This window comes from Nyctereutes procyonoides, unplaced genomic scaffold (genome assembly GCF_905146905.1).
Source record: "Nyctereutes procyonoides isolate TBG_1078 unplaced genomic scaffold, NYPRO_anot_genome, whole genome shotgun sequence".
Lineage (NCBI taxonomy): Eukaryota > Metazoa > Chordata > Mammalia > Carnivora > Canidae > Nyctereutes > Nyctereutes procyonoides.
This window is the reverse complement of record NW_026575139.1, coordinates 37,743,133-37,758,280: the sequence shown is the minus strand read 5'-3', so window position 1 is coordinate 37,758,280 and position 15,148 is coordinate 37,743,133. Positions and strand designations below refer to the sequence as shown.

Sequence of the window (15,148 nt, the reverse complement as noted above, 5' to 3'; positions counted from 1 at the left end):
AATTTTAAAATGCTCCCCTCAGAAGTCAATGAAACAAATCTGAAAAAAAAATGGTAATGACTTATAAATTTTGTTGATCTATATGTGATCTATATGTGCATAATAGTATTTTCTCCAATCTGTAGGCAACTTTCTATACTAATTTATTTTAAATATTTTAAAGAAGAACCATGAGTATTCATTTTTCAAATCATAGATAAAAGTTAAGTGTGTGAAGAGTCGACCATAACCTTGTCTTCTTTAAAGGATAATTAAAATACAGACTAGTTTATGGATGACAAGTCTTTGCCAGTGCCTATGAAATAGTCTGTATGGATTTTTGGAGTTAATTGATGCATAGTTATTTTTGAAAGTATGAAAATTGGTGGAGGGGTGCCTGAGTGGCTCAGTTGGCTGAACATCTGACTTTTGGTTTTGACTCAGGTCATTTTCTCAGGATTGTAGGATAGAGCCCCACATGGGGCTCCATACTCAGGAGTAGTCTGCTTGAGATTCTCTCTCTCTACCCCTCCCCCTGCTCATGCATGTGCATGCATTCTCTCTCTCAGACAAATAAATATTTTTTAAAATTTATTTATTTATGATAGTCACAGAGAGAGAGAGAGAGAGAGAGAGGCAGAGACACAGGCAGAGGGAGAAGCAGGCTCCATGCACCGGGAACCCAATGTGGGACTCGATCCGGGTCTCACCAGGATCGCGCCCTGGGCCAAAGGCAGGCGCCAAACCGCTGCACCACCCAGGGATCCCCTAAATATTTTTTTAAATGATGGAAAAAGAATATGAAGAAAAATGCACTAAACAAGCAAGATATTACAAGAAACCTCCATAAATGGAGGAAGAAATTCTCTGTAAATCCTGCCCCCTGCCCTGTGCCAGTCTGCCTGCCTGTATGGAACCGCACAGATGACACTGCCTGGAATTGGAAGCAGATCAAAGCTTCCTTCCCACTTAGAATGACTGAATGCATATAACAAAAATGGAAGAGCTTTTCGAGAGACATGGCAGTCATTGGAAGCATTTTACGTAAGAATCAAATCCTCAAGGATACGTTTATCCATTTTAAAGAGGTTAGTCCACATTTATCATTGTAAGAATATAGCTAAACCTTTTCCCAAATATTGTTTCAAATATTCCTAAAGAATCTGATTATTCAAAAGGTAGTTTTCCGTAAAAATAAATCATAAGGCTGAACCTTCTTTATGTGTAGAGTTGCACTTTGGGAGGAAATGAGAAAGCAGAATGTAAAATTCTAAGCTTGCCATGAATTCAGTTCCCTTTAAAGGAAAGTAGCCTTAATGGTTCTGCTAAAGCTGCTGGTCATTCTCCTGTGTTGGGAGAAATCCATTATTCTTGCCTGGGAGGACCAGTGTTGGGGGCTTCAGCTAAATGTCGACGAGGGGCAAGAATGTTCCTGAGATGGACTATGACAGGTGAGCATCGACGGTAATGAAGCAGCCCACTCAGATCCTCCCCATCCCGGGGAACAGTAATAATGCTCAGTGCACAGAAGGAAGATGGGCTGCTGATGGAGCTCAGGTGCATGGCCAGGCTGCCACTGCTATGCTGTAGAGGCTTGCCATACTGCCAGTCTCCAAGGCCAGGGGGCTGATCCACTGCGGAGAGCCCACCTCTGCTGCCTCCCATTTTCTTGTATCCTTGGCAACTGCCATCACTGACTATAACCTGGGTGTACACAGCCTTATCTGGTACAGAAAACATGATTCAACCATATGTGATAATAATTGCTGCTGTTTACAATGTGCCAGGTCTTCCAGTAAACTAAGCCCCTTAAAACATTATTTAATGAATTCAATTTAAATCTCATTACAATTCCAAGGAATAGGAATTATTATTTTACAGAAGAGGCTTGGGAAATTTTAGGTCAGCAACTGGTGGATCAGGGTTCAAACTCACATATGTCTATTCCAGAGCTCATGCCCTTAGTCACTATGTAATACTGCCTGTCTCCATATCAACCTTAATAACAAGTCTTGTTTTAAATTGGGTTCTGCTGTGTTCAAATAACAAGAAGCATTCACTGCAGAAAGTTTTTCCATTTTATAAGGGCTATAAAGTTTCAATAGACTGGACTTGTACAAATTCCATAGGCTCAGCAAAGAAAGGCTGAACACAGGCCTACAGTGATGTCATCTTCTGCTTTGTCAACTCAAATATATTATTGGCTATGTCAGCTGAACCTCAGAAAAGCGTCTTTCTCTGCTGACTCCATTTGTCCTTTCCTGGGATGATCACTCCAGGAGTGCACAGACAAGAGGTAAATGCTCTTCATGAGTAACAGTCGGGGATCCACACACAATATTCTCCTCTTAATTGGCCTATTATTCTTTAACCTTTCACTGGACTCAATAACATTTAAATGAGCTCTTGGAAAAGAGCACAGCTATAAAGCACGCTGACATACAACAAAGTCCCCTAATATACTTCAGTGTCTTCACCTACATGTCTGGAGTCACTATGCATTTATTTATCAAATATTTATCGCGTCCCTGCTTACTGGCACTGGAGACACGGCAGCAAATCAAAGTGTGTGATATTCAAGAACTTAAAATCTACATGGTAGAGACAAGCAATAAACAAATAAACAAATGCACATATAATATAGTGGGTTATGATACATTCTGTGAAGTTCTAAAACAAGAGATAATTGTGCAAGAGGTCTTGATAGGACTCATCAAATTTCTAGTGTGCTCCATGCATCAGCAGAGAGTCATGTTACTAATTCTGGCCAATGGACCATAGGCAAAAAGTGGCATGTGTCATTTCTAGGAGGAGGCTATGAAGAACTAACATGTCTCTCCAGCTTTCTCTTCTCCTGGCATGGCAACCTGGGAAACCGTATGCTGATATTCAGTGGCATAGGCAAGAAGGAACTTGGATGCTTTTGTAATTGGACAAAGAAGAGTCCCCGTCAAATAGCATCAGATTTTGCTTAAGCTAGAAATAAATATCTGTTGAGCTAAGCCACTAAGACTTGGGGGTTTGTTACTCTAGTATGGCCTAAAAGTCAAAAAACCACAAAATGCTGGATCCTGGGGAGAAACAACAAATGGGGCTTAAGATTCAGGTCGCCGTATGCCACAGTTGGGGTTAACTCAGTGGCTGCAAACCTTGCACAGACATTTTAGAACACCCTAGGGAATTCTAAAAAATTCTGATGTATGGACATTACACTCAAAGATTATACTCTGGGATGTTTAGGGTGAGGCCTATATATTTGGGGTAGAAAACCAACACTCAACAGAAGAAGATAAATTGGGCCAGCTGGCTTTAGGAAGCCTTCCCAGAAACAACCTGTCCCACAATATGCTTGGGAAGGAGCTTATTAGTGAGATCAAGTCAACTTCCTATAAATCACTGGAAAGCAGCCAATCAAACTATGACATAAGAAGAAAGCCTATAAATTTATTAATTAAAATGTTATGAAAGATGTTGCAGAAAGAATTCCTGCATTAAGTCAGTTACTGGGCTAGACTCTTCCAAAGTCCCTTCTCATTGTATAATTATTATTAACATAAATATTTAAATAGGAATAAAACAAGAGAGTAATTACTTAACCTAAATGATTTCAATTAATCCTCACAGGAATCCTGCATGCAGGTACAGTTCTCCTCTTTAAACAGATGAAAAAAATGAAGTGCAGACAGTTTAACTTGCTCAAAATTACACAGTTAGTAGTAGTGGTGGAACTAGGATCCAAACCCAGCTGGCTCCTGCATCCCTGTCCCAGTGAAGAGAAAGATACACAATTAAAATCATATAGAATCCATAGAAGGGGAATCTAGACAAGGGACCCCTAGAGAGGGAAGGACCTCAGGCATGGCTCAAGGATTCTGCTCTGATTCTGGTTGAGGATCCCAATCTTTAGAGAACAGTTCACAGGTCACAAAAGTGAGATGGAAATTTCCAATGAAGCTACCCATTCTTCTTGCTCTAATTCTATAGCAGGCAACAATGAACTGATCTCCACATTAGGATGGAGTTTCCCTGGTACATGTCCAGTGTAAGTTTAGAAAGGGCATTCTGGTTTCAACCAGATTCTAATATGTTTGCATTTCAGAACACATGCTGCTGAGAATGGAGTCTTGGACTAAGGAAACAACTCCCTAAAACAGTGGATTAGCCTTACCTTAAGGTGGCTCATTCTGGAGATCTGTTGCATAGGAGGAATCATACACTAGTTCACTATTACATGAAAAAGAATTGGTTTATCAAATTAAGCCTGTATAGTACACCCTAAGAAGTGGGAAGCATGAAGGACTTCAAGGATACAGGATACAGGGAACATGTGTTCTGAAAGGGAAGCCAAAAGAGGTCAAGAGCACTGGGAGCCTCAAACAGCTGAGGGACAATGTTGAGGTGAGGGATAAAGAGTGGTGGGAGGCAGAGGACTCCAAGATACTGTGCCTATTTTCCAGTTTTGCCTGGGATAGCCCTAGACAGAGGGATTTTTTTCTAGTTCTCCCAGCAGTCTATCTCACAAAAACTTCATATACTTCTGCTCTGTTAAACCTAATGGTCACCACAAGGGCTACTTCTTACTTTGCACAACTCCAGAGGGCACCAGCTACTCAGCCTGTGGTTATCAAAGATCTGTTCAGTTTTTATGACAATATTTCATTAAGTAGCAATACAATGTCTTGATGACAGGATTGTCTTTTTCTAGTATGTTCAGAATAATGCAACAGTAATTCTAGCAGTGGGACTGATTGGCATCAGCAAAGCAGAGTACAAAGTAAAAGGGTGTAGAGGAGAAGCAAGACAAAATCATGCAACTATGGGACATAACAACCCCAAAATTTCAGTGGTTTAACACAGGAGAAATTTATTTTGAGCTAACTTAATAGACCAACATGGTGTTTATTACTAGGAAAGCAGCTTTCCTAGTGGACCTAGTTCTTTTCTCTTTGTCATCTCCTAGATGTAGAGCCTTGAAGGAGGACAGCACACAACTGTGTCTTCAACATTGCCTCATATGGGACCCAACTCACTTCCACTCATGTTCTATTGATAAGAATCAGGCTCACAGCTTCACCTAGATGCAAGGAGGTCTGAGAAATCTGGGGCTTAACTGAGCAGCCACTTGCCAGAAATAACTCTATACTATGGAAATGAAAGTATCAACTTGGTAGAAAGTTTATCTTATCTTTACCTGTTACAAAATAGGCATCATATAAATTGGAAGAGCAAACATTATATACAGATGGAGAGCTAAAACTTACAATTCAAGTAAATGATCTGTATCTCATCCTAGAGGCCTATCCATCCAGATGTGACAGATGAACAGTAAGGCTGAATTCCAAAAAGCGTCTCCTCACTAGGACTTTGCCCTCAGCCTCTAGGGTTTGGCTCAGAGACTTCTCAAACAAGGAATACTCTTACGTTTTTAGCCACATAAATGGGATCTGAGGGAAAGGTGTGGTGTCCACAGGAATGAGAATGGAAACCATGAAAGGCTTTAGAAATCAAAGTCAAAGCCAAGATTTTTGGCTTTGGAATTAGAGCACATCCTTGCAAAACATATGAAATCTACCCCAAATTTCAAGATTCTGTTCAGAGAAACAAAAAAAAGCCTAAAAATGTGGACCCCTGATAGAAGAAAAAGAAAGAAAATAAAAGGTATATTGACAATGAGGCCATTTTACCTGTACCAAAATTATCTAGAATCAAATTACTTGTGATTTCATTTATTTCCAACATTGGATAAAACTATGACTTTTTTTAAAAATGAGATTTATTTCTTTTATTTTTTTAATTTTTATTTATTTATTTATTTTATTTATTTATTTATGATAGTCAGAGAGAGAGAGAGAGAGAGAGAGAGAGAGAGAGAGGCAGAGACATAGGCAGAGGGAGAAGCAGGCTCCATGCACCGGGAGCCTGACGTGGGACTCGATCCCGGGTCTCCAGGATTGCGCCCTGGGCCAAAGGCAGGCGCCAAACCGCTGCGCCACCCAGGGATTCCCAAAACTATGACTTTTTATGTAAAGTTGATTTACTATCTGTTGACTAACCTAAAATTAAAGAAAAACTAAAACCTTTCCAAGTAACTGGACTAAATTTCCAGCTAACTGACAATGCTAACACTTGACCTAACTGCGCATATGGTGTACTATGATGAAAGTCCTATTTATATCAATATACATTAACTATAGTAAACCTTATATCTTCAAATTCTAAAGTAACCTGACATAGAAAACTTTTAGATTTTTTTATAAACAAGCCAACTATTTGGAAATCAATTTAGTTGGAAAAGGGCTCTCCATGTGAGTCAGATCTTATTTCAAATCCTAGTTCTTCTAACCCTGAAATATCACCTGAAACAACTGCGATGTATCAGTCTTTGATTCCAATTTAAAATGAGTGCATTAAAAAAAAAAAATAAATAAATAAATAAATAAATAAATAAATAAATAAATAAAATGAGGGCATTGATCCAAAAACTCCAATTAGTAGGCATGGTTCACAAATTCTACATGGTATTATATTTTATTGTTTGGCACAGGCCAAATGCTATAGCTTAAAATTAATTCTGGTAAAAACTAAGTTGCCCACTGGAGAATATTTTTTGAAACTCTGTCCTTGTGCTTGTTCCAAGGAAAATATGGATGATGATTTAACTGATCAATCACCACAAAATGGTCCGGCCATTTAGCTATTCAGTGGACACTGTAAAATCATTTAAAGATATATTTTCTTACATCATAACCCAAGAGATCTGTAAATATCAAATCCGGTGGTTTGAGATGAGGTTAAAAAGTAAAGGTTGGATATTTTCATCACAACCACTGGATGGCAACAGACATTAACACTGAGTTTAGATAATCAATAGGAAAACCACTTTTCTGCCTTACAAAATTTCTTCTGCACTTTTAGATGCAGAATCAAATCTTGAGATATTAGGGGGAGGTTAAAAAAAGTGAGCTTGGAAGTAAAAGAATTAGTTTGGGAACATATCATCTGCTTTTGCAAGTGATTTGTGTGTAGAAAAATCCCCCATGATTTCACTGCTCAGCCAAGAGTTGTAAGAAAATAAGGTAACTGCCAGAAGAGAAGACGTAAGCCAGAATGTTGTATTTACTAGAATCTGTGGCTTTCAACTGAATTATTTACTACTGGCAGTGAAATCTTTTATCTTGTGTAAGATCAAGCTTGTAGCTCCTCACTTGTGCCTGGTACAACCCCACCCTCAAGCCCTTTCTCTCTTCCTATGATTTTTTCCAAGCTGTAAACAGAGGCCACCTGGAAGACTCTCCTGACTCAGGAGGCCCTAAACTACTATGAATGTGAATGCTTAGCCATCTGTGTTCCCATCATGTTTTTCTGGGGTCTTTGTTCTGGAGGCTCTGTGAGGTGGGGAGCTGTTAGGAAAGCATCCTCAGAGTGAGCTGGCAAGATTGACATTATCTCCCCTCTACTTCTCCCACGAAGAGGTGGAAGTCTGAGAGTTAACAGTATATATTTCATTCTAAAGCCCTCACATGGGCAGCCCTGGTGGCCCAGCGGTTTAGCGCCGCCTGCAGCCCGGGGTGTGATCCTGGAGACCTGGGATGGAGTCCCACGTTGGTTTCTTGCATGGAACCTGCTTCTCCCTCTGCCTGTGTCTCTGCCTCTTTCTCTCTCTCTGCGTCTCTCATGAATAAATAAATAAGATCTTTAAAAATAAAATAAAAAAATAAATAAAACCAATACCTAATCCCAAACAGAAAAGCCAACTTTCAGAGGAAAAAAATGGAATGGAATGGAATGGAATGGAATGGAATGGAATGGAATGGAATGGAATGGAATGGAATGGAAATGAAAGGAATGGAATGGAAAGGAAACGAAAGGCAAGCCAAAAATTGCCAAAGATTACCCTGAATCTTCTGAAAATTCAACTTCAACACAGTGCCTCAAACAGTAATTCTTGAATTCTGGTGTACCTAGGATTCACTGGGATTCCTCAGCCCCTCCCTAGGAGATTGTGGGGTGAGCCTAGGAATTTGTATTCTAACAAAGAGCTTCTGATATAAATGGTCCAACAACAACACTAAGGAACCCTGTTGAGAAAAGCCAAACAGTTCCCCACAGCACCTAATCCTCTCTTCCTTACCAACTGACCCAAATCTCCACAAGGAGAGAGAAAATTCCTGGACCAATACTTCACCTGACTGCTGCTTCACACCTAGGTCATTTAAAACCCAGAAGGATCATTATAGAAATGGCACTGACTCAGGAAGCACTGAGCAAGCATAAAGACCATGGTCAGCTGTAGCTTTGAGATGACATAACCAGACTCAGTGGTGTGCTTGTCCCTACTTCAGACCCCACCTGTTCTCTGACTTTAACCTCTGCTCTTTGGCAGGCTGTTCTCTTTTCTTTGTCTATTAGTATAATTTTTACCCATACCCAGGACAGTACTTTAGGCTGTCTGAAGTTTTTGTGAGTTCCTGGCCCTAGCCAAACTTGTACCTAATTCTGTGTAAATAACTGACCTGCTTGTCCATAATCCCTGCCCATCCTACCACATGCCTTATTTAACCTCCACAGGTACCCTATTTGACCCTCATTCCAGGTCCAGTCTCAGGCCAACCAAATATCACAGTCACCTAAACACATTGATGACCATTAGACCCCCCTCAATGGCTTGGCCATGGGAACATACTTGATACAGAGCTCAAACTATTGAGAGAATATTTCAGTGCCATCATCACTCAAATGGATTTTTTTTAACAGCAGACACACAAAGTTCAATGACTAGTGAAACAGCACTAAGTTTAGGGTATTTTTTCCCTATTATAAAAGTTTTTGCATCTACTTGTAATCATTATGGTGACTGAAAATTGAAAGATAATTTGAGAGGTGTTGAGAATAAAGTCATCCCAAACACCCATTGAATGGATCAGTAAGTCCTATAAAATCAGTCTCCAAAATCTACTTTAAATCCATTCACTCCTCTCCTTCTGCTACCATCCTACTCTTTTGATGGCTCCTTGCAATGGTTGGTATAAAGACCAAACTGTGCTCCCTGGTCTGGGTATGAAACGGCACTGCCAACCTTCCAATCCCATTTCTTGTCACTGTCACCTTTGCCTATCATACTCCAGCTATGCAGAACTTTTTTTTTTTTTCAGTTTCTAGAATGACCCCAGAACTTTCCTGCCTCTGGCCTTTGTATTCTCTCTTTAATTATCTCTTGCCATAGCTGACCACACAGTTTCCTCCTTCTCTCACTTTCCTACCTAAGTGTCCCTACCACCAGGTACTCTCTCACTCTCTCACACATCACTCTATTGATTTTCTTTTTAACTGAAACCTCTGTTTCTATAAATGCAAGACCTATGAGAGATGGATTCATGTCTGCCTTGTCACCATTATATTAGCATAGCATCAGGCATGTAGTATACCTTGTTGGTTGAATCAAAAGAAGGATGAATGAATCAGTAAGGTCTTGCTTTTGCAAGGCTGGCATAATATTAGGTAAAGTTTATTTCATTCCGTATTAGAGTATTTTGTGGGGTTGCAAAGATAGAATCCAGAAGTGCAGAGACTATGAGTATCCCACCCAGACTTTAGTGGAAAGTGAGGTTAGCATTTAAAAGGGGTGGAGAATCCTCTGGAGTCAGTCTTGGCTCTGAGAATTAGAAGCATGTGAATTATATCCTTCAAGATGCATGATTATATCAGCAAGAAAGGATGATTTATGTGAGGGGTACAGGGGCTGGATAGTGAATCAGGATCCATCTAGTAGGGTCATTATTTATTAGAGGTACCATAATGTTTGCCATCTGTGAACTCTATCTCTACAGGCAAGTTCAAGGTTGACTTGAATCCACATTAGGAGCTAATCTATGTTCCACTCTGTGCCCAGGCAAATATACTAGAGACTTAAGGTTTACCATGTCCCCCCAAAATGACTTTGAAATATTACAGAGGTATAATAACCATTTCAGATCTATATATACAGCCTGTTGAAATGTCAAGAATATCTGTGCCTAGAAATAATAAGCTTCAGGGCCACCAAGGTTTGAAGCAATTCTAATTAACCCTGAGAAGAAAATCTCCCCAGTGTTTTAAAGTCACCATTCAAAAAACATTGATTAATCTTCCAGACAATGCTAACTTTGTAACTACCTCAGAAGGAAAAGCCAATGGGGTTGAGCTGCTTACTGGCAACCTCATTTGGGATGCCTAGGTCAGGAGAGCACCTTCTGTCAATGGGCAAAGTCTCACAAAAAGTAGCTTAAATCGTTTCGAATAGTCTAAGATGGAAGACTCAATGTCTCCACCTAAGTCATACATTGCATATGTCCTCACAGAAGCCAAGCTCTACCCAGCAGTTCCTGGTCCATCTTATTGAAAGCTGGCTCGAGGGCAGCAGCTACAGTGGAAGGGGCCTTAGTCCTTAGGCTGATTCTGAAATCTGCACTGTGAAAGATAGAGACCTTCCAAGAATCTTTACAGCCTGATTTATGAATTCAGTCTCATGAAAGCAAATAAATATGGGACTAAAAGAGGATGACTAGTTTTTAGAATTACAGAAAGAAAAGTACATGGGTCACACTTATTTTGGTTCCCTTCAAATGTTTTAGGACAGAAGTAATACCTGGCATAGTAATGAGAAGCAGTAATAAACATCATAAATGCTAGGTTTATTTAGAAGACCTCCATCTGGTAGCCTTCCTGCAAATCATTCCCCCAAGGAGGACATAAGCTTTTCCCTGCTGCAAGGGGCTGAGCCCTGCAAGCTCAGGCTGCTACAGCTGGTGTCCACAAAGGGAAGGTACAGAGGCCTGCTTCCCAGGGCACAGGAAGGGATGGAAACAGCTGAGTGCCCCCTCAGTCTCCCTAATTAAAAAATGGCATGCCTAGGGCATGTTCACCAAGGTGGTTTTTTATTACAGATCTGGGCTGCCCAGCTCATCTGCTTACAACCAAAATTCTCTTTAGCACGCTTATAATAAGTACAGGTCTGTGCCCTGATGCACTCTGATTCTGCAGTTCTAGTGCAGGAGCAGAGTGGGAACCTGCATTTTTAATCAGTACCCCAGGAAGTTCTGAGGAACCTGATGCTCTGGCAATACTTTGGGGGCCACTGGCTTAAACCAACATTTCTCAGACTGGTGTCACCAGATGCATTCTTGAGAGTCCCACAAAGAGAATTTTCACATTTTGTATTTTTATTTTAATAATATTTCAAATGTTAAGAACATTCTGGGGGTGCCTGGGTGGCTCAGTCTGTTAAGCATCTGCCTTTGGCTCAGGTCATGATCCCAGGGTCCCAAGATCAAGCCTCACATTGGGCTCCCTGCTCAGCAGGGAGCCTGCTTCTCCTTCCTCTACCCCTCTCCATTCCTCCCTGGCCACTTGTGTTCTCTCCCTCAAATACATAAAATATTTTTAAAAATTCTGAATCATTTGGATGATAATTTTATGACCAAACACTGCCACAAGACTTCCAGCAAATGTTTACATTCATGTTGTACTTTTAACCTTGTCTCAGGCTAGTGAGTTTTTATTTAGATCCAGACTTGATTTGAATTCATGTCAAAGTGAAGCCCAAATGCTATCTCGTCATTGGCTCAGGAAGGGCACAAAGGAAGGAAAGGAGCAGATTTTGACAAGTAGCATCAACAAATTGCATTTGGAGGGTCTATGGGATGTCCAATAACAGTGGGGAAATGGGCTTGGAGCTCAGGAGAATTCTGCAAAGCCAGAGATTTGGGAGGTGCTACACATAAGGCAGTAGCTGAAAACCTGTGTGGGTGACAACAAAGAAAGGAGGGACAAAGAAAGACAGGGACAGAACTCAGAAGCAAGAGGGAGGAACTGGAAGGAAGGTAACAAAAAAAGATTGGATAAGAGGTCAGAGAGTAAGGAGTGGAGCAGGAAGGAGTAACACCAGGAAGATAAGGGTGGAAACAGTTCTAAGATGAAGAAAACAGTGTTCACGTGAGTGGGCATTGTCCCTGATTTTACCGTCAGAGGAAGCAAGTTACAAAGCAGCCTGTTCAATGTGATCTCACTTGTGCCATCACAAGTTATGCATCTGAACACTTAGAGAAAATTTCTGAAAGGAACCAGAACAATAAAACCAAAACAAAAGGCTGTGGGTATCTCTGAGAATTAGATCAGGAGGGTGGAGTAGGGGAACTGTAGCTTTTATTTGGCACCATTTTGTTCGGTTTATATTTATTATTCTAAACATACACTACTTTCTCACTGATGTTTTAAACTGGCCAGAGCTATGATCTGGTAATTTAACCAGAGAGGACAAGAAAAATGAGACTAAAAAGAGGCCATTTTAGGGGCAAGAAGGTGGCACTGGTGACCCTTCTCAGGATGGTTACAGGTAAGAATGTGAAAGCTGACTGCCATCATCTAAAACACTGCTTCTCAGGCTTTGCCAGGCATAGGAATCACTTGTCAGAGTGCAGATTCTGACTCTATTTGTCTGGGATGCAGTGAGATTTCTAATAGGCTCCCACATAAGGCCCACATGACTGGTCCAATATTTTCGAGTTGCAAAGTAAAGAAATCTGAATGTAGGGAGTAGACATGAGTAGGAAGAGACCACTGTTTCCCAAAAAGTGTTCTCCAGAAGATGAACCTCAAGGAACTTGCTGATTGAAAAAAGTGCTGCAATTAAGCAGGTTGGGTAAAATAAATTCCAAACAGTCATCCCAATGAGTCACACTGCGTGTCAGTGTTTTATTGAGAATCTCTTTCTCGTCTTTTCACTTGGATGTTCCGGGCAGTCAAGGCTAACCTTGCAGCAGTGAGAACTTAGCTATGCTCTCAGAGTCTGATGCTCTTAAGAGGCCTTCCTGGAAGGTGTGGGGGAGCAGAATTACAGGACAGTGAGGGTTCCGGAGAGCACAGAGGAGGGAAACTGGAACATGACATGTCTCCAGTGCAACAGCACCAGAGCCTCTGAAAGGCAGAAAAACTCCAAAAATAGACCTCATGAGGCCATGCACACCAGCAAGCCCTGAAGCTCCTCGGCAGTATGTACTACAACGTCTTCAGATATTTGCCAGACCTTATTCTAAATAAGTCTGGACCTTTCTCAACTTAGCTTAGCATCAGCAGCATGGCTCCAAAACCAGGGAGATAAGCATACTGCGAGTACTTGAATTTAAATGCATTTATACTGCCAGCAGCTTCCGTGGGCAAGAGCGGGCAACCAACCTGACTTCACTGCTGACAGAGTCCTGCTTGACACGAGCACAATCCAAGTGCCCAATGACAGTGATAAAGAACAGCCTCGGGGAGGCTGGGCACCACTGATCCTCTCACCTGCTGAGACCGAGAGCAGGTGAGACCAGAAGGAACCTCGGAGCTCAAATTACATGCTGGCAGCACTGAGTCATCCTCCCAAGACCTCAGGTGTTTGGCTGTCCCAGAACGGCCTTTTAGACTCCTTTGTAGATAATGCAGCTGAGCAGTCAGTTTCGGCGGGAGACTAGAATTCAAAGGACCCCTCAGTGCAGAGAGCAGAGGTTATTCACCTTGGCATGCCTGAATCGTTTGAAAAGACTGCCACTCACTCCTCTCCACTGTCTCAGCTTGGCAGCAGAGGGTCCAAGCCATATGGGACAACTCACGCAGGGATGAGAATGACACCAGAATTGGCTGCAAGAGATGCTCTGAAGCCTTTGTATTCACAGCTGCAGTTTTCCGTGGCCTTTGCCCTTTATCAGACGGCTGGTCACTCTATCAGTTCCAGCTATCAGACTTGTCTCTCAGATTTACTGGGGAGAGAAATGGGCCTGCACAATTCTGTTTTCTCCTCATTAGCCTTCCCATGTATTTGCTTTTGAGAACAAGCATATTTAAATGGCACTGCACACATGATGACCGTTTCAGGGACATTATAGGATAAAATGGAAACACATGTCCATTCAAGTACAGTGATATGAACTTGTGCTCAGCAGGACTCAAGCAAGCTCCATGGCTTCAGGTCCCAAAGGGATGGAAGGTTGGTTGTGCTCATACTATTTTCCGGGGCTCCCCGCATTTTGTAGGGTCCTTCCCCATCACAGTCAGAGTGGTAGCAAAGGAATCCAAAATTGGTTTTAATCTTCACCTTAACAAACATACATTCCCACTTTAAATCTGTCATCAAATATCCTCACTGTTGCACACACTAAATACATGTTAAACTCTCAGGGAAGAGTTATTTGGGAAATCAACAGTCAATTCTATTGGACCCTACAGGATGCCACGTGTCTAAGCCACCAGCCACCATGCGCAGCAGGGTTATCTTTTTATCACATCCCTCTCAGTTTCCCCTGGCCCCGCCCCAGTTCCAGTGTGTTAAAGAATTTAGAAGCTAGCTTCTGATCTACAATGGGAAAGATGTGCCCACTATTTTTATATGAAATACTTTAATTGCTACCAATATCACTGAAGTTATTAGCATATACACAGGAAAGAGGGCATACCCTTGAAATAATTTATCCCCAAAGGCAAAATACCTTGGAAGAAGCAAATTAGCAGAGGAGGTGGGTGGGAGGGGAATTTGAATAAAGTTGTGCTTGGAGGGTTTGTTATAAAGTTCTACCTAGGGGGTATAGCTCAGTGGTAGAGCAATTGACTAAAGTTCTACCTGGGTGTTCTGCACCCCGGAACTGGAGAGACACTTCCTCCCTTCACTCAACACAGCCCATGGACTAGGCTGCACAGGGCCTAATTTATTCACTAACTCTAATTCCTTTCCTGAAGTCGGTAATACAGGTGCAGTCAGGTATATGGTAGATGATCTGGAAAGAAGAATGCTACACATTATTCACATACAGTGTCTGTAGGATAAAAATAAGAACTTCCATTTCTCCTGCATTTAAAGACTTCAACTCAAGGTTCCTTGTGGGAGAAATACAACGGCCAAATTGCAATCATTCCTAAATGATAAGTGACTTTAAAAATTAACTTAGATCTTGCTGAAGAACAAGAAGAATTCTGGAATTAACTCTGGTCCTTGTCCTTCTTGACTAGCCAGGACACCAAAACAACTGGACCGCATCAAGGTCCAAATCCCCGTTCCTTGGGTAAGAGACAGGAAGGTGCTGAGATCCCCGGGCCCACTGAAGAACCGGTGGGGCTGGTGAAAGCACATGGGTGCTAACGGCGGGTTCCAGCCTCTAGAGGA

At 41.5% G+C, this 15,148-nt stretch overlaps 1 protein-coding gene across 1 annotated transcript in view; it reads right to left on the bottom strand.

The window, feature by feature from the left end:
* The window catches only part of RTN1 (reticulon 1), a 216,779-nt gene that overhangs the window by 71,822 nt on the left and 129,809 nt on the right, over positions 1-15,148 (bottom strand). The gene's annotated exons all lie outside the window — the stretch shown is intronic.